The sequence below is a fragment of the Dama dama genome, chromosome 23 (genome assembly GCF_033118175.1).
Source record: "Dama dama isolate Ldn47 chromosome 23, ASM3311817v1, whole genome shotgun sequence".
NCBI lineage: Eukaryota > Metazoa > Chordata > Mammalia > Artiodactyla > Cervidae > Dama > Dama dama.
In genome coordinates this window covers 66,775,572-66,799,691 of record NC_083703.1, presented here as the reverse complement: position 1 = coordinate 66,799,691, position 24,120 = coordinate 66,775,572, and the positions used below count along the sequence as shown (strand labels likewise).

The 24,120-nt window shown below is 43.9% G+C and overlaps 1 protein-coding gene across 1 annotated transcript in view; it reads right to left on the bottom strand.

Annotated features, from left to right (window-relative positions):
• The window catches only part of CTNNBL1 (catenin beta like 1), a 160,490-nt gene that overhangs the window by 40,113 nt on the left and 96,257 nt on the right, over positions 1-24,120 (bottom strand). The window lies entirely within an intron of this gene.

Genomic DNA, 24,120 nt, shown 5'->3' with positions numbered 1-24,120 from the left:
ATCGATCTTGATTTCAGTAGGGGTGTGCTGGAATACAGATTAATCTGTTCCATGCCTGGCACTGGCAGCTGAAGTAGCAGGAGGCCCTGTCAAATCAAGCCATAACATCACACTCCTCTGTCTCTGTTATTATTTCTTTCCCTTTTTACATTTCATTATAATGGACATCTGCCTAGCAGGGGATGTGGTAACCCTAGAAGAGTCACGCGTGTGCGCTCAGCCACTCCAGTTGAATATTGCTGCAAGTCAAATCGAACATTTTTCTCAAGACAGATGGGTCTGTGTAAGCATCTATATATAGTCCCCTTTAACACATATACAAAATACATACATTCCTGTTCTTCGCAAACATTTGCTGAATCCTGGCAGGCACTGGGCTAGAGACTGGGGACTTAAACAGGCAACATTTACTGTAAACCTACTATGCGCCTATGTGCGCTCTGCATGTATTACTTTATTTAATTCTCACAACAATCCTTTGAAACGTGTTTATTATTCTCCCCACTTTATAGGTAAGAAACTAGAGACTCAGGAAAAAAAAAAATTGTCTCCCAGAGTTTCTCAGCTATTAATAACTAGGAAGCGACCTCATTAGTTCTACTATAATACAACTTGATTATTTTCCTCAAGAGTTAAAAAAAATACCCAGTAAGAATATTAAAAAAGCATTCAGCTTCCTTAGCACTACCAATAAAATCACGAGATAGTTTCATTTGATAAAGTTTTCAAAATACCTGGCGTCTGGAAGGCTGTGGGGAGGGGAGCTCCCCTGCACTGCTGGCCCTATGAATACTGTGGACACAGAGCTGAAACCACTCTTGCTGTGTGCATCTCCCCAACAGATGGTACGCTCCTCCAAGGCAGGGACCACATCTTATTCACTGCCACACCTTCAGTGTCTAGCCTTGCGCCAGGGCTTCAACTAATACTGAATTTGACATCCTAACTAAACAGCATGGTAAGAGTTAGCTATCAGAGGTATATCCGTATAAAAAAAAATAATAACTGACTCCCTGACAGGGTCTGGATGAGCCAAACTCTGAAGGATGAGAAGGAATTTATCGGAGACAAAGGCGGGAACGGCATTCCAGACAAAATACAAGAGATTTAAAGGCACGGAGATAGCAATGAACACGACACATGACAGGCTGCAGGGGGTGGGCGAGGAAGCGGCAGGTGAGGGAAGAGAGGTGAGCAAGACCCTCGCAGACTCAACTAGAGTCTGGACTTTATCCTGCAGGACTTAGAGAATTGACAGAAAACAGGCAGCATGACCAGATTTCTGTCCCAGAAAGATCATCCTAGAAGATGTGTAGGAATGTACACTGGAGGAGAAGCAGGATCAGATCCAGATTATCACAGAAACATATGTAATCAACAAACACAACATATTGCATTTGGGTATATCTAACAGGCAATTCTCCCTAAGCAAAACCTGAACTAGTTAATGATCTTTCAGACAGAAGCCCAATTTTCCTGCCCCCTTTCTGGGGGAAGAAAGGAGGTGCAACATAAAGATCACCAGAGTAAAGAGATACGGGTTTCCAGTCCAAACTCAGAGGAAAATCTTCTATGTGCCTCTAATGACGTCTCTTCTCCACCTATTCTCTGCGACTCAATATCTTTGACTGTAAAAGGAAAGAAGTAGCTCGGAAGATAAACAAGGTTCTCCCTCAATTCAATGACAAGATTCTAGTTATCAAAAAAACATGAACAATTACCAAATGACCCAGCAACTCCACTCCTCAGTATCTACTCAAGAGCGGATGAAAACATATGACTAGAAAAAGACTTGCACAAGAATGTTCATAGCAGCTCTATTCATAATTGCCCCAATCTTGAAACCGTTTGTCAATAGGAAGAATGGAAAAAGACACCCACACGATGGACTACTACTACAACACGGGTGCCTCTCAAACACAGTGTGCTGAGGGAAAGCTTTGCTCTTGAAGAGAGTACGTTGCCTGAGGCCATGGATACGAGGTTCCAGGAGAGGTTACTTGATGGTGAAAAACTCAGAACAATAGATACCTTTGTGAAGTGGGGGAAGGGATCTGACTAGAAAGAGGCATGAGGGAACTTTCTGGTGTGGTGGTAAAGTCCTGTACCTTGACAAGAGTATAAGGAAGGAAGGAAGTGTCAGTCGCTCAGTGGTATCTGACCCTTTGCAACCCCATGCACTGTAGCCCGCCAGGCTCCTCTGTCCATGGGATTTCCCAGGCAAAAGTACTGGAGTGGGTAGCTATTTCCTTCTCCAGGGTAACTTTCCGACCCAGGGACTGAACCTGGGTCTCCCACATCACAGGCAGATTCTTTACCATTTGAGTCACCAGGGAAGCCCTGAAAGAGTACGTATTTACTCAAATCCATCAAACGCTGCATTCAAGATCGGGGCGTTTCACTCTATGCAATTTTATTAAGAAACAAACAAAACAAACACCTGAACTCTAGGTTACTGATACTCATACTGAAGAGGTAAGCATGAACTGTACTGATGCTTACTGCAATTTACTTCATGCATCAAAAAATCATATGGATGGATGAGAGATGGACAGACACATGACAAAAGTGAACACAGTAGAATGTAAACTACAATCTAGGCGGTTGGGGACATGAGTGTTTGCTGTACCGTTCTTTCAACTTTTCTGTACACTTGAAAATTTTCTTTAGGAAATTGTTGGGAGAAAGGAGGCAAGAAAAAAAGAGAGATGTGAACTTGGAATATATTATAAATGATGAGATCCCTAAAGGCCATTTTTCCAAAAAGTGGCCTTTTAATATGTCTGTTGTTTGAGATTTTGAATGCATTTTCCATTGACACAGGCCCACTGAAACCCATTTAACCTGAAATATGGCCAAAATTAATTCAGTAATCTCACTTTCCAGTTGCAGTAAGATTCTACAAAGTGTCTAAGCATCTACTGAGTGCAAAGCAATATGACAGGTGTTGCTTTTTAAAAATTTACTTCCACTTTCCCATGGGATTTCCTTCTTGCCTTTTAGGGTTCCAGTAGCACATTTAATAAGTGTTTAGGTGCTAGCTTAACTAATTTACAGACTTGCATCCGTGGGAAAATACGCCTTACAGCAAGAAAGGGATATATGTATGCCCAAGAAATGCTTCTTTCTACTATACATTCTCACTACTTATTCTCAGAGTGGAAAACAAACAAAAAAAAAAACCCCTAAGGATGTGGCATCTAACACTCCCACTCAGGGCTTAAGCTGGAAGCATGAAGCTCCCAAAGTCTGAGGTTCATCTATCAGGGAAGGTCCGTATCTCAGATGGGCTGAAGGTGAAGGCCATGAAGCTCTAAATGCCTGCCATTGTGCGTAAGCAACTGTCTCCTGTGGGAATGACTCGGTCTGTCGTTTTCTATGGCTACTACAAGGTGCTCTGTCAGTGGACCACCCTTATCACTCCAGCAGCGGCAGTGTGGTCTGAGGAAGGCAGCTGGTTCTGGGGAGCACCATGAAGGATGAACTGGGCATCTGTGGCCTCAGATCTCTGAAGCAGCCTGGACAAGCTCTGCCCAAGACAAATGCTCTGTACCAAGCGGCAGCAACCTGACTGGTTGAGACTGCCAGCTGCCTACCCAATTTCTCCTCTTATTTCCTACTAATAGAACCTGTATTTATTTGGTAATATGCCCAGCTTAAAGAAACAGACAACAACAAACCAACCACCGCTTCCCTTATAGACTGTGTGACTAACTTTGGGTTAAGACTTAAGGTGAACTAGTACTTGGAACTTGCAGGAGGGGACATGTCCCCTCCTGCCTGTTCCCTCCTCTTTTTGCTCTCCTGTGGTTTGGAATACATAGCAACCAGAACTCTAAGAACCATCTGAGACCAGGAGGCAATCTTGGAAACAGAAGCCAGGCATTTTATAAAAAAAGGAGTGTGGGGCACATGAACAAGCAAACAACCCTGGCCCTGTGATAAGGGAATAGAAGGACAGAAGGCAGCTGGGCTCCGGAGGGCACTGGGAGGGCACAGTCCAGTCCTGCTGACCTCTGGGCTGACTTCACGGGAGAGAAATAAAGCTCCATGTGTTCTGCAACTGCAGTTCCTAACTGATACACTAGTTCCTTCCCAGGAAGCCCAGAGAGAGACTGCATTCTGGATTTACCCCAAGAAAGCTGAGTGGACAGTCTCACTCATTTTTGGAACCAGCCATACAAGCCAGTGGGGAAAGTCCTAGAACAAGGAGTAACTGCTGGTAAAAAGGTACATTCCCTTCTTTTCATTTCACTGTCTTGAAGAACCTCCTTAAGACACTTTCCTATTATGTTCTGAAGAACCTGGCTGGCAGGACTGATACAACTTATACAACTTTTTTTTTTTTTAAACTAAAAAAATGAACCCTCATCCATATAATGGCAGAAATAAATGCCTGGAGTTTCAGCGCCTCTGTCTTGTCTGCATTCTCCCCAATGCTCAGAAGCAGCACTCACACCTGGCAGTATTCTGAACTGGTATGAGATGGCTCAGATGTATGGTTTCTGACTCATAAGCCTGAGTCCTTTGCTGATCCTGCTTGATGAAGCCATCTGAACGTCAGGGGTGACTGGTTACAGTTTCCTTTCCTTTAGCACATCACTTAGAAGTATTTCATCTAAATTAAAGGGACTCTGTGGCCAAGAAGCTCTTCCAGGGTTAAAAGGGTAGATTACAGAGTTACCACTCCTCTCCCCACCCACGCCCTACCAAAAAACCTTTAGATCCAAAAATGAGACAATCTCTGTGAATATTTGTGCTGTGATTTTTTAAGAGTCCTTTTCAATGGTCAGCTTACTGTATTCTCAGATAAGCCTAGAAGGTTAGGTAAGCACAGCAGAACCCTGTCACAGCATGGACTTGGGTACACACGAGGGTGAGCACATGTGCCAGAATTCTCTCCCACTCTCCCCTTCCTTCATCAGTGGTTTCTTCCCTATCCCAGTTTCCCGCTTTCCAAGGATCAACCTGCCCTGGCGCAGGAGAGCGGATCATCACAGCCCCAAAGCAAGGGAGGTATTTTCACGCTCCTCTCAGAGCCATCCCTGGATGCCTGCTTTAGATCAGAAATTCAGTTTAGGAAAAAAAAAAAGAAAGACCTGTTTCCAGGGCCTTTAGGGAATGATCTAAACCTACCTCTGTACTACTTTCATCTTATTCACTAGTCCTGCCTTTGCACTCTTCAAACAACCACCGGCTCCTCCTCCCATTCTTCCCACGTTTTAGCAGCAGAGTCCTCCTTTAAGCTGCTGCAGCCTCACCAACAGTTGGGCTCCACACACTCTACCTCCAGACTCCAGGGCTTCAGCTGATTGCCACAGAAACCAGAAAAAACCTGCTCACAGACCCAAGGTGGCCTTATGTTCATTTTCTTGAAGTCTGACTTCTTAACCCTTCTTCCATCAGCCAGTAATACAGCAGTGCAAGTACAGAAGGAATTTCAGCGCTGCACTAACACAGCTCTTTCATTTCCAGTGTGAGACTAACGAACTGAACCATTCTGCAATCTTCCACAGACCAAAAACCACTGGGAAAACATGCAGTCATCTCTGCGAAAATGCTTCAGAACCATATTCTAACAGGTATTAGACTCAAAATAGGGAGGTGATAAAGGAACCTCACTAATCCCCAAAAAACAGTGCCATTTGTGAAGACTGATTTATGTTGTTTTACTAATAAGATATAATCAACAATTGGCTGCTATATGGAGTACTCTGCCATCATCATTTTCTCAAAAGCTAATTTTTCCAGATACTCAGTGCAACCATTTTGGTGGTGGTGGTTTAGTCGCTAAGTCGTGTCCAACTCTTGAGACCCCACAGACTGTAGCCCGCCAGGCTTCTCTGTCCATGGGATTCTCCAGGCAAGAATACTGCAGGTTGCCATTGTTGGACAAATAAAGAACTAAGGTCCTGAAAGATTTACATCCCAAAGAATTAAGGGACTGAGAGATTTACGTCCCTTTCCTCATGGATCGTTTTTTCTTTTTTTTGGCCATGCAGTTTTTATGTTCTCAGCTTCCCACCCAACCAGGGATTGAACCTGGGCCATGGCCATGAAAGCCTGGAGCCCTAGCCATTATGGCACCAGGGAACTCCCCAGTGAGTCTTTCTTACAAGGAAAAAATACATTTATTAGTGTTATATGCCTCGTTACTGCGCTAGGTGCTTCACACACTCTTTCTTACTTCATGTTCATAACCACACTTGGAATGAATTATTCTCATTTTACAGATGAGGAAAAAAAAAAAAAAAAGGCCCAGAGAGGTTATATGTCCTATTCACGTTCTCAGAGATAGTAAGAGCCAGAGACTGATCAGACCAGTTTTTTCCCACTACTCTTAATCCGCCGTTTTAGTGGTGAATTTCCTAGCACCCAATTTCTGAGGTACTTCTTAGCAAACTGAATTGTGAGAAATAACCAGGGAGTCCATTTTGAACAAAGCTACTAATTGAATGCCAGTGCCCCTTTGCTTTATACAAAGCAGAAGGCTTCTGGGGGAAAAAAAAAAAAAAAACTGACTTCAAAGTAATTTCTGTGAAGCAAATCCTACTTGTTTACCACTACAGAGCCCAAGATGCATTCCCAAGGAAAGAATCCCCCAGGCTGCTTCGTCATAAATATTTGGTAAAGGGGAATGATGGGCTGCCTTGGCAGATGCTGGGCACGGCTGCAGATTAGCAGTGGTGTGTCCTTGCCAGATCTCCTGGCAGCCCGGCTCTGTGCTCCTCCTGCTCAGTGAGACACCCAACCAGGACCACAGGGATGCTTCCTGCGCCTGGGGAGCCTCTGACCTCACTCTGGTGGCTCCTCGGAATTGTGTGTAAGAGAGTAGGACACATGCTGGTGCAGGGATTGGAAACCAGATTTTCTTCTCCAGCTTGGCATGAATAAGCACAGTAATAATCAGAAAGGCACGCTTCCTTTCTGGGGCTCAGTTTCCCAACTGTCTACTGAACAGTCCTCTGAGCTCTCAACATCTCTAAAAGTCTCTCCTCTTTGTCGGTGGTTCTCAATAGAGGGATGGGGTGGGAGGAAGATTCTATTGTCTGAAGTATTTTGCAGGTTTTCTGTAGGTGTTTCCCCTGGAAGAAGAAATGGCAACCCGTTTCCGTATTCTTGCCCAGAAAATCCCAAAGACAGAGGAACCTCGTGGGCTATAGTTTGTGGAGTCACAATGAGTCGGAAACAACTGAGAGACTAAATAGCAACAAAAGACTGGGGCCGGGGGGAGGTCCTATTGGCATTTAAGGGGAAGAAGCCAGGGATGCTGCTGAACAATGTACAGTGCCAGAAGGACAACCCCCCTCCACCCCCGGGCAACAGAGTTATCTGGTCCAAAGTGGTAAGAGTGCCAAGGCTGAAAAACCCTGATATTAGCTACTTCTGCCTTCTAATGGTTATGAGGCTGAACTCATCAACAAATATTAATATATACATATATATATTAATATATCTAACTTGAAAAATGCCTAAATCCAAGGCTCTCATTTCATATAAATTATTAATTTTGTAAATTAAAAATTCCATATCCGAGGTAAAATTACATGATATCTAGGGTTGCCTTAAAATATTTCAGAAAAAAAAAAGTAAAGGGGGAATGAAATAATTTTGGCAAAATGTTAATCACTGAAGTTGGGTGATGGGTACATGTATGTGTTCGATGTATACTTTCCTCTACCGTTCTATATTTTTGAGAATTTCCATAATAAAAAGTATTTTCTTCTTCTGGTTGAATCTACTTACAGGGATATATAAAAATAAAAGGGACCTGCTCCCCCCACCACCTGCCAACACATACACAAAGCATAAGACACAGTCCTTGACCTGGCAGAGCTCACAGCTGAATAGAAACAAGCCCGCCAACAACTTCCACACACAAGGGATGCTATTTGGGAGCATAAGAAAGAAGTGAAAAGTGAAGTGAAAGTCAAAGTCGCTCAGTCGTGTCCGACTCTTTGTGACCCCTTGGACTATACAGTCTATGAAGTTCTCCAGCCCAGAATACTGGAGTGGGTAGCTGCTCCCTTCTCCAGGGGATCTTCCCAACCCAGGGATTAAACCAAGGTCTCCAGCATTGCAGGCAGATTCTTTACTGTCTGAGCTACCAGAGAAGCCTGAAGAAGCATAAGAAAGGGACCACTCTAAAAACAGACATGGAAAACCAGGAAAGGCTTCAAGAAGGAAGCAAGATGGGAGGAAAGTCCAGAGAAAAACTAGTCAGTCTCAGAGAGACGGGAGTAAAGAAGTGTCTCAGTTAAGGAAAACAAGAGGTGTCAATACCTGTGCGTGCCAAGTTGCTTCAGTCTAGTCCAACTCTCTGTGGCTCTATGGACTGTAGCCCGCCAACCTCCTCTGTCCATGGGATTCTCCAGGCAAGAATACTGGAGTGGGATGCCATGCCCTCCTCCAGGGGATCTTCCCGATCCAGGGTTCAAACCCGTATCTCCTATGTCTCCTGCGTTGGCAGGCAGGTTCTTTACCACTAGCGCCACCTGGGACACAGAGGAACTGCACTAGCTCAGGCTAAAGGCAGGTAATTTCAAGACGGGGACAGCAAGAGAAGGCCAAACGGCCAGGTCTTCTATATCATACTAAGGAGTCTAGATGCCTCCCTTGACCTGTATTAAGAAGCTCTTAAAAGACTGAGCAGCAGAGTCACATGATCATATTTTAAAGGAACTTGAGGCAGTTTGTCTGTGTGTTTCAAGACTCTGGAAGAAAAGGGACTGGAGAGAGGCAAGAATTCCAGTAGTGAGTCAGGGAATAAAAATGGTACAACCATCTGAGAAAGGAACTAAAAGGAATGAGGGTTAGTAGGGATGATAGGAATGATAAGAAGATTAAATTCAAGAGATAATTTATGATTATAACTGATGTCATTGAAAGAACTCCAAAGTAGAGATCAGAGAAGTTTGCCTATGGAGACCAAAATTGGGATTATCAGAGAAGAATGTACAAAAGGACTTTAAAAAAATCAAATGAATTTAGTAGAATTATAGATGATGGCCAAGGAAGAGGCTGAAGCTCCTTCCTTTCCCAGTTTTTGAAGATTTTAGGCACGTACAATAGATATGATACTGTAGCTGGAGCATCTGCTGGGCTGGTTGAGGAGAAGGCTGCCCTGGTCACCCCTACTGGCCTTGACAAATACGGTCAGCAGTCTGGCTCACTAAGCTTAGTCTCTAACCACAACGCTGGAATTCTTGCCTTTTCCAGAGTTTCATCAAGTTCTTGGTTGCCATTCTATATGCCATTCCCCCCAGCTAAGAGTTCTTCTCTTTCTTGTTCATTTTGGACAGTCGTACTCACTTCAATCTTTCTAGTCCCCTCAAGGAAGATTTCCAAGTGGACTGGAAGCCTGTTTCTTCCTTCAGTGCCTCCATCTGCAACCTGTACCCACCTCCTTTATAACCTTCAAAGTATTATACTGTAATTATCATTTGCATGTTGCTTGGAAGGTGAGCTGCCTCCAGGGCACATGTGTTCCCAGGATCTAACACCCTGTCTGGTACTATCAGGTATTCAACAAATAATGGCTAAAGAACTGTAGAGTAAATGAACTCATGGAAGAGGTCAGTGGAGGATTCCTTTGGGCCACCTTACAAAGGTTTTCATAGAGCTCCTAAGTGACTCCTACCTCTGGGCAAATACCTCAAGATGACCTCCTAAGTCACCAAAATATACTCAGATGTGATTAAGCTCATTTTAAAGCTTAATCCTGAGCTTATTACTTGTGACATGTCTTCTGTAGCCTGGAACTTTTGACAGAGATAAGACAGGCTGGGAATACTTGTTTCCAGAAGTACATTTTAAACAAAGGCCATGTTGGAAGGAAAACGCAAGAGGGCTAACATTTGTTAAGCACCTACTATAAGCCACAATGAATCCGAGAGGCAGATAACTTAGTGAGCTCACTGGGCAGGATGTCGATCTCATGTTGCCATTGTTCTAGTGTTTTGGAGCATTTTCTGCTGTGTGGTTTTGTTGTAAAGCAAGCCTGCTTGATTTTGTGGTTAAGAAAACCTGCATTTTGAGTGATCATTACAGGGATCTTCCATACTTCTTTCTCTACTTACAATCCCCTAGTGGAAACAGTGTCAGACTTTATTTTTTGGGGCTCCAAAATCACTGCAGATGGTGACTGCAGCCATGAAATTAAAAGACGCTTACTCCTTGGAAGGAAAGTTATGACCAACCTAGACAGCATATTAAAAAGCAGAGACATTACTTTGCCAACAAAGGTCCGTCTAGTCAAGGCTATGGTTTTTTCAGTGGTCATGTATGGATGTGAGAGTTGGACTATAAAGAAAGCTGAGCGCTGAAGAATTGTGGTGTTGGAGAAGACTCTTGAGAGTCCCTTGGACTGTAAGGAGATCCAACCAGTCCATCCTAAGGGAGATCAGGCCTGGGTGTTCACTGGAAGGACTGATGCTGAAGCTGAAACTGAAATACTTTGGCCACCTCATGCGAACAGTTGACTCATTGGAAAAGACCCTGATGCTGGGAGGGATTGGGGGCAGGAGAAGAAGGGGATGACAGAGGATGAGATGGTTGGATGGCATCACTGACTCAATGGACATGAGTTTGAGTAATCTCTGGGAGTTGGTGATGGACAGGGAGGCCTGGCTTGCTGCGATTCATGGGGTCACAAAGAGTTGGACACGACTGAGCGACTGAACTGAACTGAACTGTGATTAACTAATCAGTCACCTACTTTGTCCCTTTACTCTGTCCCTATCAGTGTTATAGGGCTTCCCTCATGGCTCAGATGGTAAAGAATCTGCCTGCAATGTTGGAAACCTGTGTTTGATCCCTGTGTTGGGACGATCCCCTGGAGAAGGGAATGGCTACCCACTCCAGTATTCTGGCCTGGAGAATTCCACGGACTGTATAGTCAATGGGGTTGCAAAGAGTCGGACATGACTGAGTGACTTTTGCTTTCACTTTTGGAACTGTGAGAGAATACATTTCTGATATTAGGGATTCCCTGGTGGCTCAGATGATAGAGTCTGCCTGCAATGTGACAGACCCAGGTTCGATCCCTGGGTCAGGAAGATCCCCTGGAAAAGGAAACGGCAACCCACTCCAGTGGTCTTGCCTGGAAAATCCCTTGGATGGAGGAGCCTAGCAGGCTACAGTCCATGGGTCACAAAGAGTCGGACATGACTGAGTGACATCACTTTTCACTTTCATCAGTGTTATAGACCCCTGCTCCTCCAAGTGTGGTCAGAGAACCACCACCAGCAGCAGCAGCACCACCTGGGAGCTGGTTATAAATACCCAATGTCAGGCCTCACCCACACCTACTGAAGCAGACTGTGTTTAAAAGATCCCCAGGTAATCTGTCTGCAATAAACATGGAGAAGCACTGTTGTAGATGCAGTATATCTGGTATCAGTGAAGTTAATTAATGTGCCTAAGGTTACTGTGATATTGTGATTTATAATAAGAATTATTATATTTGGTCTTTGTCCCAGTTTCTGGCAAAGAACTCCTAAAACCCTTGGAATTTCCTAAGTGATGAAAGTCATAACGGTGTCTCTTGTTATGTTAATGTTATGTTGCTAAGAGAACCCACCAAGATATTAGAGTGATTAGAGAGTTTCAACTTTCAGTCCCAACACCAGACCTGGGAGGGGAGAGGGGTTACAGATTTGATCAATCACAAACGGCCAATGATTTAATCAATCACACGTTCATAATAATGGCTCCATAAAACCCCAAAGGATGGGGTTTGGAGAGCTTTCCAAGTGCTGAGAGAGTAGTGTGCCTGGACAGGGCATGGAAGCTATGCGCCCTTTCCCCACATTTTTCCTTTACATCTTATGTTTGGCTGTTCCTGAGTTACATCTTTTTATAATATAGCAGTGTGCGTGTGTGCTAAGTCGCCCCAGTCATGTCTGACTCTGTGGACCCTATAGACTGTAGCCTGCCAGGCTCCTCTGTCCATGGGATTCTCCTAAGAATACTGGAGTGGGTTGCCATGCCCTCCTCTAGGGGATCTTTCTGACCTAGGGATCAGACCTGCATGGCAGACAGGTTCTTTACCACAAGTACCACCTGGGAAGCCCAATATACAGGTAAGTAAAATGTTTCACTGAGTTCTGTGAGCTGCTCTAGCAAATTAATTGAACCCAAGGAATAGGTCGTGGAAACTTCTGATTTATAACCAACTGATCAGAAGTATGGGTAACAACCTGGACTTTACAGTGGTGTCAGAAAGGAATGGGGTGGTCTTGTGGGGCAAAGCCCTCAACCTGCGGAAATCTGCCATTGTCTCCCGGTCTATAGAGTCAAAACTGTAGTGAATTCTAAGACAGCCTTCTGGTGTTCCAGAACTACTTGTTGGTATGAGGAAACCACCCCCAACTCTGCCTTGGAAACCGAGCCTCAAAGCACCTAGTTTAGTTACACAACTGGTATAAGCTGAGATTTGAACTCACACCTGCATGTTCTATAAGCTTTCCCCCATACACTGCTATTAAGATCTATGCCAAGCTTATGACTTAGAAAAACACATCTAACTTACTAGAAAATATACAGAAAAAAACCTTAGTATAACAAGATTTATCATTTCAAAAATTTATGTTGACATTATAAAAAAATTTTCACATCCCACATTACAGAAATGCTCCCCCTCCCACCACTCACCTCCTACTTAATACAAAAAAACTTAGTAATAGAGCTTTTCTGCCTTGCCCTGCCATGCCAATATTATAAATTTTCCTATTTATTTCTAGAAATAACTAAAGGTTGCTTTGATGATTAAATCAAAGTCATTTAACTCTGGCTTTCAGATATCTCCTTGAGAGACTTAAAGCACAGGATCACGAACATGGGCTTTGGGTTCTAGCAGCTGCTGCTGCTGCTGCTACGTTGCTTCAGTTGTGTCCGACTATGTGCAACCCCATAGACGGCAGCCGACCAGGCTCCCCCGTCCCTGGGATTCTCCAGGCAAGAACACTGGAGTGGGTTGCCATTTCCTTCTCCAATGCATGAAAGTGAAAAGGGAAAGTGAAGTCGCTCAGTCGTGTCCGACTCCTAGCGACCCCATGGACTGCAGCCTACCAGGCTCCTCCATCCATGGGATTTTTCAGGCAAGAGTACTGGAGTGGGGTGCCATTGCCTTCTCCGTAGACGTTCATTTAAACTGTGCACAATTTGAGAAAGTACTTTACTTCTTGGGGGCTGTTTCCTCAGCAATAAAGCAGGCTAATGATACGGCACACAGCGCTGATGGCAGGGATAATGACATCATGAATAAACTGGAACACAGCAAACACTTAATAAATGTGAGGCGCCATCGCAGCCATCATTGTCCATGGTGACCTCAGACTGGCTGGTACATCATCAGGAGAATCAGCCTGCTAACGAGGCAAGCAAACATTGTTATTCCACAAGTTAGCCAGCCAGCAGGCATGCTTAACAGAGACATGATTTATTAGTAATCAATACATTTAAGAAAGTTGTAGGCATATTTTTAGTGATTATCAAAATGATACGCTTAATTTATTTTATGGTAACCCTGCAGCAAACATGGAATAAATTAACCATCATCTTCTTTCTACTTTGGAGCCAGAGACAAGGGAGAAAAATGTTACAAGCGGGAAAAAAAACGTAAGGGATGTAGAAGAGACAAGGGAGAAACACTGAATGTAATATATACCAGTACCACGGCCATACTGTACAGGGGCAAAAATCTTACAGTATACGAAGCACTTCCCCACGCCTTATCTTATCCAGTTCTCACACACTGTAAAATAGTATAATCTCCCTCTTTAAAGGTGGGGAAACAGAGGTCCAGAGAGTAAATGACTTGCCAAAGTCACAGAGCTGTGGTACAAACACAAATCTAGACCTTGTGAACCCAACCCAGGTCTCCTTTGTAATAGGCTAAGCAAACAGAGATGCTTAGCCTCAGAAAACTACCCCATGATGGTTCACTGCAAGGTTGTCCAGCCCTAAGCCCAGGCTGACCTCCCCAGCTCAACACAGAGATCCTTTAATAAACCCGCATCTTAAAGAGAAAAGGTCTGCTTCTCTTTAACCTGATACCTGAGAATAATTTGTGTTTGGGGATCCTTTGTTTGGCTACCAGAAAAGAATATTCAACATCTTTTCAACCTCCTTCTTATGCTAATTACAGTTCATCAGCACCTGGACACCCACAAGCAAAATCAATCTGACTATAAAAGCAAGCCAAAGACGTTTTCTTACCATAAAGAAAACAAACAAGTAAGGCTGCAACACGATGAAATACACAGAGCCATTTCCCCAGCAACCTGCAAGCTGCTGTGTATAAAAATCACATCCAATATCACAAGAATCCAGGAAGGTGGACACTAACAAACATTTCACACATGTATTCTTTATGAGCAGTGAAACGTATACGGGTCTATTTTCAGTTTATCTCCTTCTACACTATATCCGCTGTTAGATGCCAACATGTATAACACCTTAAAATACTCATATATTTAAAAAAACATTTGAAAGGCATCTTCACTTCTCTTAGAACCAAGTGAGCTGAGATGCATTCGCCTTCAGTCCACACCCCCTTTCCTTGCCATACTCAAGTCCTAGCACATTCACAACTTGGAAGAACCAGCCTCACCATCCAAGCCCAGCTTATCCTTTCCAAAACGCCATCACCTCTACAGCCTAATCATTTCACATGAAATCTATCATGCCTTCTAAAATTATACAGTCCAGTTTCCTAATTGTATTAAAAGACTCACCCCTGTCAAGTATGCCCAAAACACACTGAGTAAAAACAGGTTACAAAATAGCATATACACCATGCCTCCAATTATACAAAATTATGTTCACATATATTCAAGCCCCATCCCTAACGCAGATGTTTGAATGGAGAGTGTCCATGATATTTCTAGTGATTAACTCCCGGTGGTAAGATTGGGAGTGATTTTTACTTTCCCTCCTTTCTTTTCCACAATGCTTGACTTTTCTACACTAGGTTAATTATTCATTCTCAGAAAAAGTAATAAAGATATATCTAACAAGCCTTCCCCTAAGATCCACCATGTTAAGAATCTTATTTTGGCCCAGAGAGAAAGTCAAAAGGATGCTCACCAAGGCTTATGCTCTGAGCATTTTAGCCAGTGAGTCTCAGGACTAACTGAGCAACAGGCTCTGGAGCTTCTAAAAATTACAGAGGTTTGGAATTTTGACCCTTAGAACTCCTGGGGGTGGGGCCCAGGCATGTGTATTCTGTTAAAGCTCGTCAAGCCTTACTCACCATCGGTGAGGGTTGAAAACCACAGATTCGTGTCTCATTCTCCAGGGAGCCAACAGAAGGAGAAAACAGGCCAGAGTGCTGAGTGAAGGGTTCAAAGGCAGACAACCGCAAAGGAAGCAGATTGCAATGTGTAGGAACAGAGACCGAAGGCTGAAGCAGTGCTGAGCCTCAGGCCTGAGAGGCCTAAAGAGAAGAGACTATCAGGGGACAGATACGCCCGAAAACTGGAAGCCAAGAAGAGGTGAACAAAGTGTGGCAGGGCGAAATGTTTGGAATTGAGAGAGTTAATGCAGTACTGGGTGCAGGACTACTGATGACAGAAAAGAAATCAAATAGGCAAAGATACCACGCAGCAGTTTAAATCAGGCCCACTACTACTGGGCAAGTTCTGACTTATGATTAAAAGAAGAATTAGAAGAGCACTGCACAGGATTCAATTTTTAGAAACCATAGAAAAATCTTAGCTTAAAATCCTAGTAAGGCCATGTACTAGCTGTGTCTTTGGAAAATGACAACTTCTTTATGCCTCAGTCTTCTCACTTGTAAAATGTAGCTAGTAATACATGGCTCACAGGGCTCTTGTGAGGATTAGGTGAAACGATATAATGAATTGTTTTTACCTGATAGGCTTTTGCCTATCAGAGTACTCAACAAAAAAAGCCCCCAAATAGTAACATTAAGCATATCATGGTAAAGTTGTGAAGAGCTGACTCACTGGAAGAGACCCTCTCTGATGCTGGGAAAGATTGAAGGCAAAAGAAGAGGGCAGCAGAGGATGAGATGGTTAGATAGCATCACCGTTCAATGGACGTGTTGTCTTTGTTCAGTCGCTCAGTTGTGTCCGATTCTTTGTGACCCCATGGTCTGCAGCAGTCCAGGCTTCCCTGTCCTTCACTATGTCCCGGAGTTTGCTCAAACTCATGTTCATGGAGTCAGTGATGCCACCCAACCATCTCATCCTCTGTTGCCCACTTCTCCTCCTACCCTCAATCTTTCCCAGCATCAGGGTCTTTTCCAATGAGTCGGCTCTTTGCATCAGGTGGCCAAAGTATTGGAATTTTAACTTCAGCATCAGTCCTTCCACTGAATATTCAGGGTTGATTTCCTTTAGGATTGATTGATTTGATCTCCTTGCTGTCCAAGGGACTCTCAAGAGTCTTCTCCAACACCACAGTTTGAAAGCGTCAATTCTTTGGTGCTCAGTCTTCTTTATGGTCCAAATCTCACATATATACGTGACTACTGGAAAAATTATAGCTATGACTATACAGACCTTTGTTGGCAAAGTGATGTCTCTGCTTTTTAATACGCTATCTAGGTTTGTCATGTCTTTTCTTCCAATGGATATGAATTTGAGCAATCTCTGGAAGATAGTGGAGAACAGAGCAGCCTGGCGTGCTATAGTCCATAGGGTTGCAGAGAGTTGTACATGACTTAGCAACTGAACAACAACACAGTAAAGATTACGTGTTGAATTTTAATAAACCAGGTTATTATAAGCCAGGTTTAACAAACCACTTAATTACTGTCTAGCTCCTAAGTTATTCCTCATTTTGGCACCATCAAACGCTAAAGAAATAACCTATAAAGGTTTGGCTATTTCTTAACTGCTGTTTCCACATTCCTGGTATTGGTTTTACTTCTGTAAAGGAGATATGCTGCATATTAAACTGTTTCTATAAAATTTAATCAAGATAATAAATGAAAACTAACAGAGTCATATTGACAAAATAATAAATGTACCAGTGGAAAATTCTATATCCAAAATAAGAATTCAGCTAATGCTGCCACCGAAGAACTAAGTTTCTCCCTGGCAAAATGAAAAACGCAGAAGAAAAACAGTGATGAATGTTTCTCCTTCATCCTTTCCACCCAGGCCCTCAATATAAAAATTGAGTTTATGCTAAATTAGCTGAAATAGTCAAAATAATTAAAATTAGTACTATACCTATGACATATAAAAATTGGGGGGAGGCTTTTTTTTTATTATAATATAAGAACAGCAATAACTATCAATATAAATGAATGCTTACTATGTGCCAAGTACTGTCTTAAGCACTGTACATGTACTAACTCAGTCAATCCTCACAACAGCTCTGCAGTCCTCCAAGGTCTGGCTTCTGCTTAACTAGTCTAATCTTCTGCTCCATGTTCTTCTTACCAAGGGCTGGTGCCAGACTGGTCTCAGAGGGTACTCGCGGCAAGCTGAACAAAGTACAGATCCACCAATATTATGCAGACTGGTGGAATCAGAAACTCTGAGAACATGTCCCAGAAGGCTACATTTTAAACAAGTTTCCATATGATTCTGAGGGGCAACGAGGTTTAAGGCTCACTGTAGCCTGTGCCTCCCATGTTTTATTTTATACATGCTGCTTTTTTACATTTAACATTCCTTCACCTGGCTAACTCAGACCTAAGTTGGCTCAAGAGCCACACTGCCAAGGTGGAGCTGTTTCTAACCTCCATCTGTTCTTCTACCACCTAGAAGTCCCTGATCTGTGCTCTCTTCTACCATCCCCCCTTGTACTATAAACACAGATTTCCACATCTCCCTAACTGGACTGTGAGCTTGTTCACCTTATCTATAGCACCAAGCCTGGCACAAAGAAGAGCTAGTGGTTTGTTTGATAAAAGGATGAATGAAGCCTCACTCATCTACCTTTAGGGCTCTTCTCCACAGAGCATCAAATGGAAAGAGAAAAGTTTAGTACTTCATTCGGAGAAGGCAATGGCACCCCACTCCAGTACTCTTGCCTGGAGAATCCCAGAGACGGCGGAGCCTGGTGGGCTGCCGTCTATGGGGTCACACAGAGTCGGACACGACTGAAGTGACTTAGTAGCAGTGGCAGCAGCAGTACTTCATTCAAGATGTGATAAATTTTGACAGGACCATCACAACCAGGATTATACCTGAGAGTCCTGATTGGTAGGCCATCACGATAAACTGGCTATCTCATCACTTGGTAGCTCTTGTTATGATCCAGCCTTCCCACATATGGAGTCCTGGTCCACAGCTGGGCTTCAAACCCACAAAAGTCAAGAAGTCTGCACCAGACATGTAAATGTAAATGTGAAAACTGAGAGAAGGATGACTATTTTTGAAAGGAAGCTGATACATAGTAACTATTTGACCATTTAGTAAATGTCTACTTGCTAGAGACTTATAGGATGCTCATGATCATTATTCTTCCCACAATAATTTGAGGAAGGTTTTTATCTGGCTTGTTGACTGAAGAGGAATTGAAGATCTAGAAAGAATAACTTCCCTAAGGCTACCAGCTAGTTTGGGGGCAGAGTTGGGATTTGAAGCCAGGTTGTCTCCTGCAAAGACAATCCTCCTTTACCCTACACTCTGTTGCCTCTGGGTACCAACCAGACCACCACTGGAGCCACCCTGGTGTTAGAAGCTTTAGAAGCAGACTAGGCTCAAATTCTGCTTTGCCACTCACTTGTTGAAAGGTATTTGGTAATTAACAAACTCTCTGAGACTCATCTATAAGAAGATGATAGAAATACCTAATTCATACAGTATATACACCTATAAAACCCTTGGTATATCAGTACAAGGGGCTTCCTAGGTGACTCAGTGGTAAAGAATCCACCTGCCAATGCAGGAGACCTGGGTTCAATCCCTGGGTCGGAAAAATCAGATGCCCAATCAAATGAGAGCTGGCCATGACCTTCTTCCCACAGAAGGGCAGGAGCAGTTTCCAGGACAGTAAATATATCCGCTGTTTTACTATCTCCCTCGTGGCAAACTGCTACGCTGTGCTCTACTTGAGAAAGGCCTGTGGACTGTTACTCCTTCATGTGACTGGAACCAGTTAGCGAACCAGCTGTGCAACACTCAGAATCATTCCCTGAAGCCTGATGAGGAAGCCTTAAGAGGAACCCCTTAAGTCCAAACACATTGCTTATTTCAGCATCCTTATGTTTTGTCATCTGAGGTCAGCAATGAGACAAGTAGCTGGAGGGAGAGAAAAGAAATGGATCCAGGAACTATTCCGTTAGAAGGTTTTCGAATGGCAACAAAAAACAACAGCCAGACATTTCCATCCTTGTTTAACATAAAAGTGCCTGTTAGTGGATGGCTTAATGCTACTCTTAAAATTAAATACCATTTACTCTTCATGTGCTCATTGTTCTGAGCACAATAACCAACTCTGGGATTTTCAAGCTTGAGGAACACATAAAAAAGTGTGTGTGGGGGGGAAATCTTTGAATTCTCTGTTTACATGATATGGAGAAGTGGGGATCTGGGGCTCCCCAGTAATATCCTCTATGGGGGAGGTCTTGTCTCATTAAGACTGGGATGTTCACATCTACTCCTCTAAATGGCAGACTCAGAGAGGAAAAGGATTTTATCTGGAGGGTACTTTTAAACCTACCAACAGAGGGACTTCCCTGGTGGTCCAGTGGCTAAGACTCCAAGCTCCCAAGTGGCTGAAGAGGCTTGGGTTTGATCCCTGGTCAGGGAACTAGATCTCACATGCCGCAACTAAGATTTCACAGGCCGCAACTAAAGATGTTGTGTGCCACAATTAAGACCTGGGGCAGTCAAAATAAACAACAACAATAAAAACTACCAACAGAGTAGAAAGAAGAGGAACACAAATAGGAAACCTACTCACATCCCAGCCACTAGTGTTAGTGAAGCAGGCACTATGTTAAGCAGTTGATCAGTATTATTTCACTTAATCCTCACATTGCAACCTTATAAAAAGATAGATTTCAAAATTATCCCAATTTTACAGTTGAGGAAATACAGGCTCAGGGAGGTCAAGCAACATTCCCAAAGCCATAAAGCTAGTAAAATGATAGGACCAAGACACCAACTCAAGTCTTGTCATGTATATGTGGGGAATATTAAGAATTAAGCATGGTGTGTGATTTCTGCCTTGGGTGGTGGAGTAGAACTGGTGCCATGTACCAGTATAGGAAAAGCAAAAGAGACCTGGAAGGAATGAGTGTGGTTTTGAATGAGCTGAGTACCTGGTGCAGCGGTCTTCTGGTTAACTAGCTGTGTTGATTACAGCCTGCAAGAGAGACAAGGCTGAAGACTTGGGAATCAGTGGCAAACAGATAGAGGTTAAAGCTGCAGGTAGTAGATGAGATCAAGGAGAGCGTGAGGAACTAAAAAAAAAAAGAAAAAGAATTGGGGGACTACACTGCCAATGCATGTGAAAATAAATGCTTGAGGGACAGGCTGAAGCAAAGGATCTGGAGATGGAACCCTGGGAAACCCTATTATCCTGTCACATAACAAGCCTGTTAAATTTTGGATATAGTATGAGGCCCTATAAAATGAAAAGTTGGCCCTAAACAATGCCATGCCATTACCATAGCCCACAATGGACACGATACAAATATTTTTTTGCCTGTGCTGGCTAAACTCCCTTCTTTTCTGACTGCAGGAAAGCTTTTGCTATTTCCCTCTTCTAACCCTGGTAGGTGGTGAGAGCTCTGGTCTGCAGTTCCTCACTGTCAGGAGCCTGTAAGTACCAGGCAACTGCACATCTTCTGACTTGAGGAGTCCCCCAGAATCACTTACAATTCTTTGCAGATGACAGAAAAATATTCTTTAAAGCAGTGACCTGTTCTCAACTGCTGTCATTGTTGATGAGCTAAAATGTGCACATATGCCTACCATGCACACGGCACACCTACACACTGCTTGGTAGCTCACCCCCTTAAAGCTTCTAATAGCCTCCAGGGGAACCATGTTAAAACAGCGCAATTAACCAGAACTGCTATAAACTCAATAATTCACCTACCTAATGAAGCAATACATGGAAAATTGGACCTATTTTAATAAGAATTTTTAAAAGAGACAAGAAGTAAAGGTCAAATGCCATTTCTGGATCCCAGCTCTTTTCTTCTTCCCTCATATTCTGAAGCAGTTAATTCCAAGGAGACAACATATACTGTGCTATTCTCTATAAAACCAAGGCGGCAGCCAATCATGCTATTATACCCAAGGGCAAATTTTTTCTTCCCAACCCATCCCCCAAGCTAAGTGCCTCCCCTGATCTATTTCGGTTTATTATGTGAACCTGAATGGATTTCAATTACAATAATTCTTTTCCCTCTTCATCCCAACTCACAAAAGAAGAACTACATTCCCAGCAATTCTAGGTTATAAGGGTGGTCTCTGCTTCTTCCCTTCTCTCTCTAGAGTCAGCTTAATCTAGAGACTGTCCTCTCTCAAGCCCTCCTGTGGCCTAGGGAATATGAAACATGGTTGTTTCTATGTTACTCCTCTATTTAGCAAGTCATGACTCCTGACAGTCCCGGCAAGAATGAGTCTGCCCATTCTCTAGAGGCTATCACATGGCAATTAGACTGCAGGCCAATAAAACCCACACTCTCCCAATCTGGGGTGTGGGCAGTCTCTTTGCCTGGCTTCCCAGGCAAAGAGACTAGAAGAATGAGTGTGTGTGACTAAGGCCAGGGCGGGCAGAACTGGAGACAGATTTAGTGGAGAACTTACACTTCCCGAAGTGCCGACTGTATTCTAGAGTCTACGCTAAGTTTGTATTTGTCACTTCACCTGACTCTCACAACCACCCTCGGTAGTAGACCCAGCATTTTACAAAAGGGGCAAGAATTCGCTGGAAAAGACCCTGATGCTGGAAAAGACTGAAGGCAAAAGAAGAAGAGGGCAGCTGAGGATGAGATGATTAGTTAGCATCACTGACTCAATGGACTTGAATTTGAGCAAACTCGGGGAAATAGTGAAGGACAGGGAAACCTGGAGTGCTGCAGCCCATGGGGTCACAAAAGAGTTGAACACAACAACAACAAGGCTTGGAGAGTTTAAAAATTAACCCTGCAGATAAGCAGTGGATCCTTCTGTACCACACCAGGCTACATTGCTATCATATGAGTTTGGGAAAGTTTTGAGAAGTGACAGGGCCTGAGACTGGACCAGGATGAACTTAATCCTGAATTTGACAAGAAAGGGAAGCTTACAGGACAGCCGTCCAGAGGTTCTGGACAGGCAAGCTGACTCCCAGCCCACAGTGCTTTATTAGGAGTTTCTAGATTACCAAAAGGAGTTTGTCACAGGGTGGCCTCGCCTCGAAGGAAGTTCTATCCATGACAGGGCTCTGAAAGGCACAGTTCTAAAGGAGAGGAGAGGAGTTCTGCCATAATTTCTAAGCACACGAGACAAAGAAAAACTTAAGGCTAGGAACCCTCTTGGTTTTGCTTCTAAACAAGCTGGGAGAAAAACCACTCGCCCCAGGGGCATGATCAATAACCGTCAATTGTACTGACTCAACTCTGCAAGGTTCTAGAGAGCCCCAAATCCATGTTTGTCTTTAATGAGCAGTCTTTCAGGGAAGCAATTATCCATTCACGCAGTCCATAAACATACACCATGCATCCACCACATTCCAAGCACAGGGCTAGGCCCTGGGATCCAGAGTTGACAATGTTATCAGTTCCATAATCTTTAGGGCTATGAAGTCAAAGTCCAGGGTCCAAGCGTTCACTTCCGAAGAGGTTCTATTCTAGCCCTGGGGCTCATGTTATGTTTCCTTGAGCAAGTGACATCAAAACTGAGGACTTGAAGGATGACTGAAAGGCAGCGAAGTGCACAGGTCGGAGAAAATTGTGAAGACGGAGGCAAGAGCATGGTAGAAACCTGGGTCTGGGCATGTTCGCAAACACTCCTGATGCTGGCGGCTGCTGTGCTCCAGCTTACCACACACACCTGGTCCACTTGCTTCAGGAGGGTGAGCATGTGCAGAGTGACCCAGAAGATAGGACAAAGAAACCTCGCACAAGGCACCCCTGCTTTGCCCTGTCTGCATTCTCACCCTGCCGCTCACGGCCAGGAGCAGAGGCAGCTAGGCGGGGCGGGAGAAGGGCCGGGGCTGTGTTTCCTCCTCGGGGTCCACTGCTCTTTGGGTGCCGGTGTATTCAGGATGCAGAGCTCATCCTCCCCAGCCCATTATAGTCCAAACATGCCTTCCAGGAGCTGTCTTCCCAAGCCATTGCCCTCACTAATACAATGTTATCAAATTCCTAATGCGGGTACTCTAAAGCAAATGTACTGTTACCAGCACGCCACCGGGCACATTTTTCAGAAGGAAAACAGCTGCTCACTGAATCTGTCACTTGTCTTCTCAGAGCCACGCACACAATGCAAGAGCCTGCGAAGGGCTTGTTTTCCTTCATTTTCTTCAAGCGTGCTCAAGGGGCAGCAAGCACCAAGCCTCTCTGTTCAGCCCAGCAGGTCAGCCACACACAGTCCTTGAGGAGTTGCCTGGATTACAGGACAGAGCCTTGACAACCAGGGCCTGTGCCTCAGGATCTTACCGATATCAGAGCTTCTATTTCACTAGTCTAGTTTCCGCATCTTACAGAACAGGAAGGAAAATGCAATCCAGAGAAGTTAAGTAAAGTGTTTAAAGTCACACAGCTACTTAGCTGTAGAATCACAGCTTGGTTCCTTCCTCAGTTGATCTCCTCATCTAAAGAACAAGGATACCACCATCTATTTCATGAGTTGTGAGGTCCAAATGGGGCTTCCCAGGTGGAACTAGTGGTAAAGAACCCACCTGCCAATGCAGGAGATATAAGAGACATGGGTTTGATCCCTGGGTTGGGAAGATCCCCTGGAGGAGGGGATGACAACTCACTCCAGTATTTCTTGCCTGGATAATCCCATGTACAGAGGAGCCTGTTGGGCTATAGTCCATAGGGTCACAAGGAGCCAGACACAAAGGAAGTGACTGAGCACACACTCACAAGACCCAAACAAGGTAGCACATAATGTAGCTGTGCTAGGATGTGGCAGGTTTTCAGACTGAATGGTGACAGCCTCCTAAATTTTATTTCCAAGATCTTCAAGA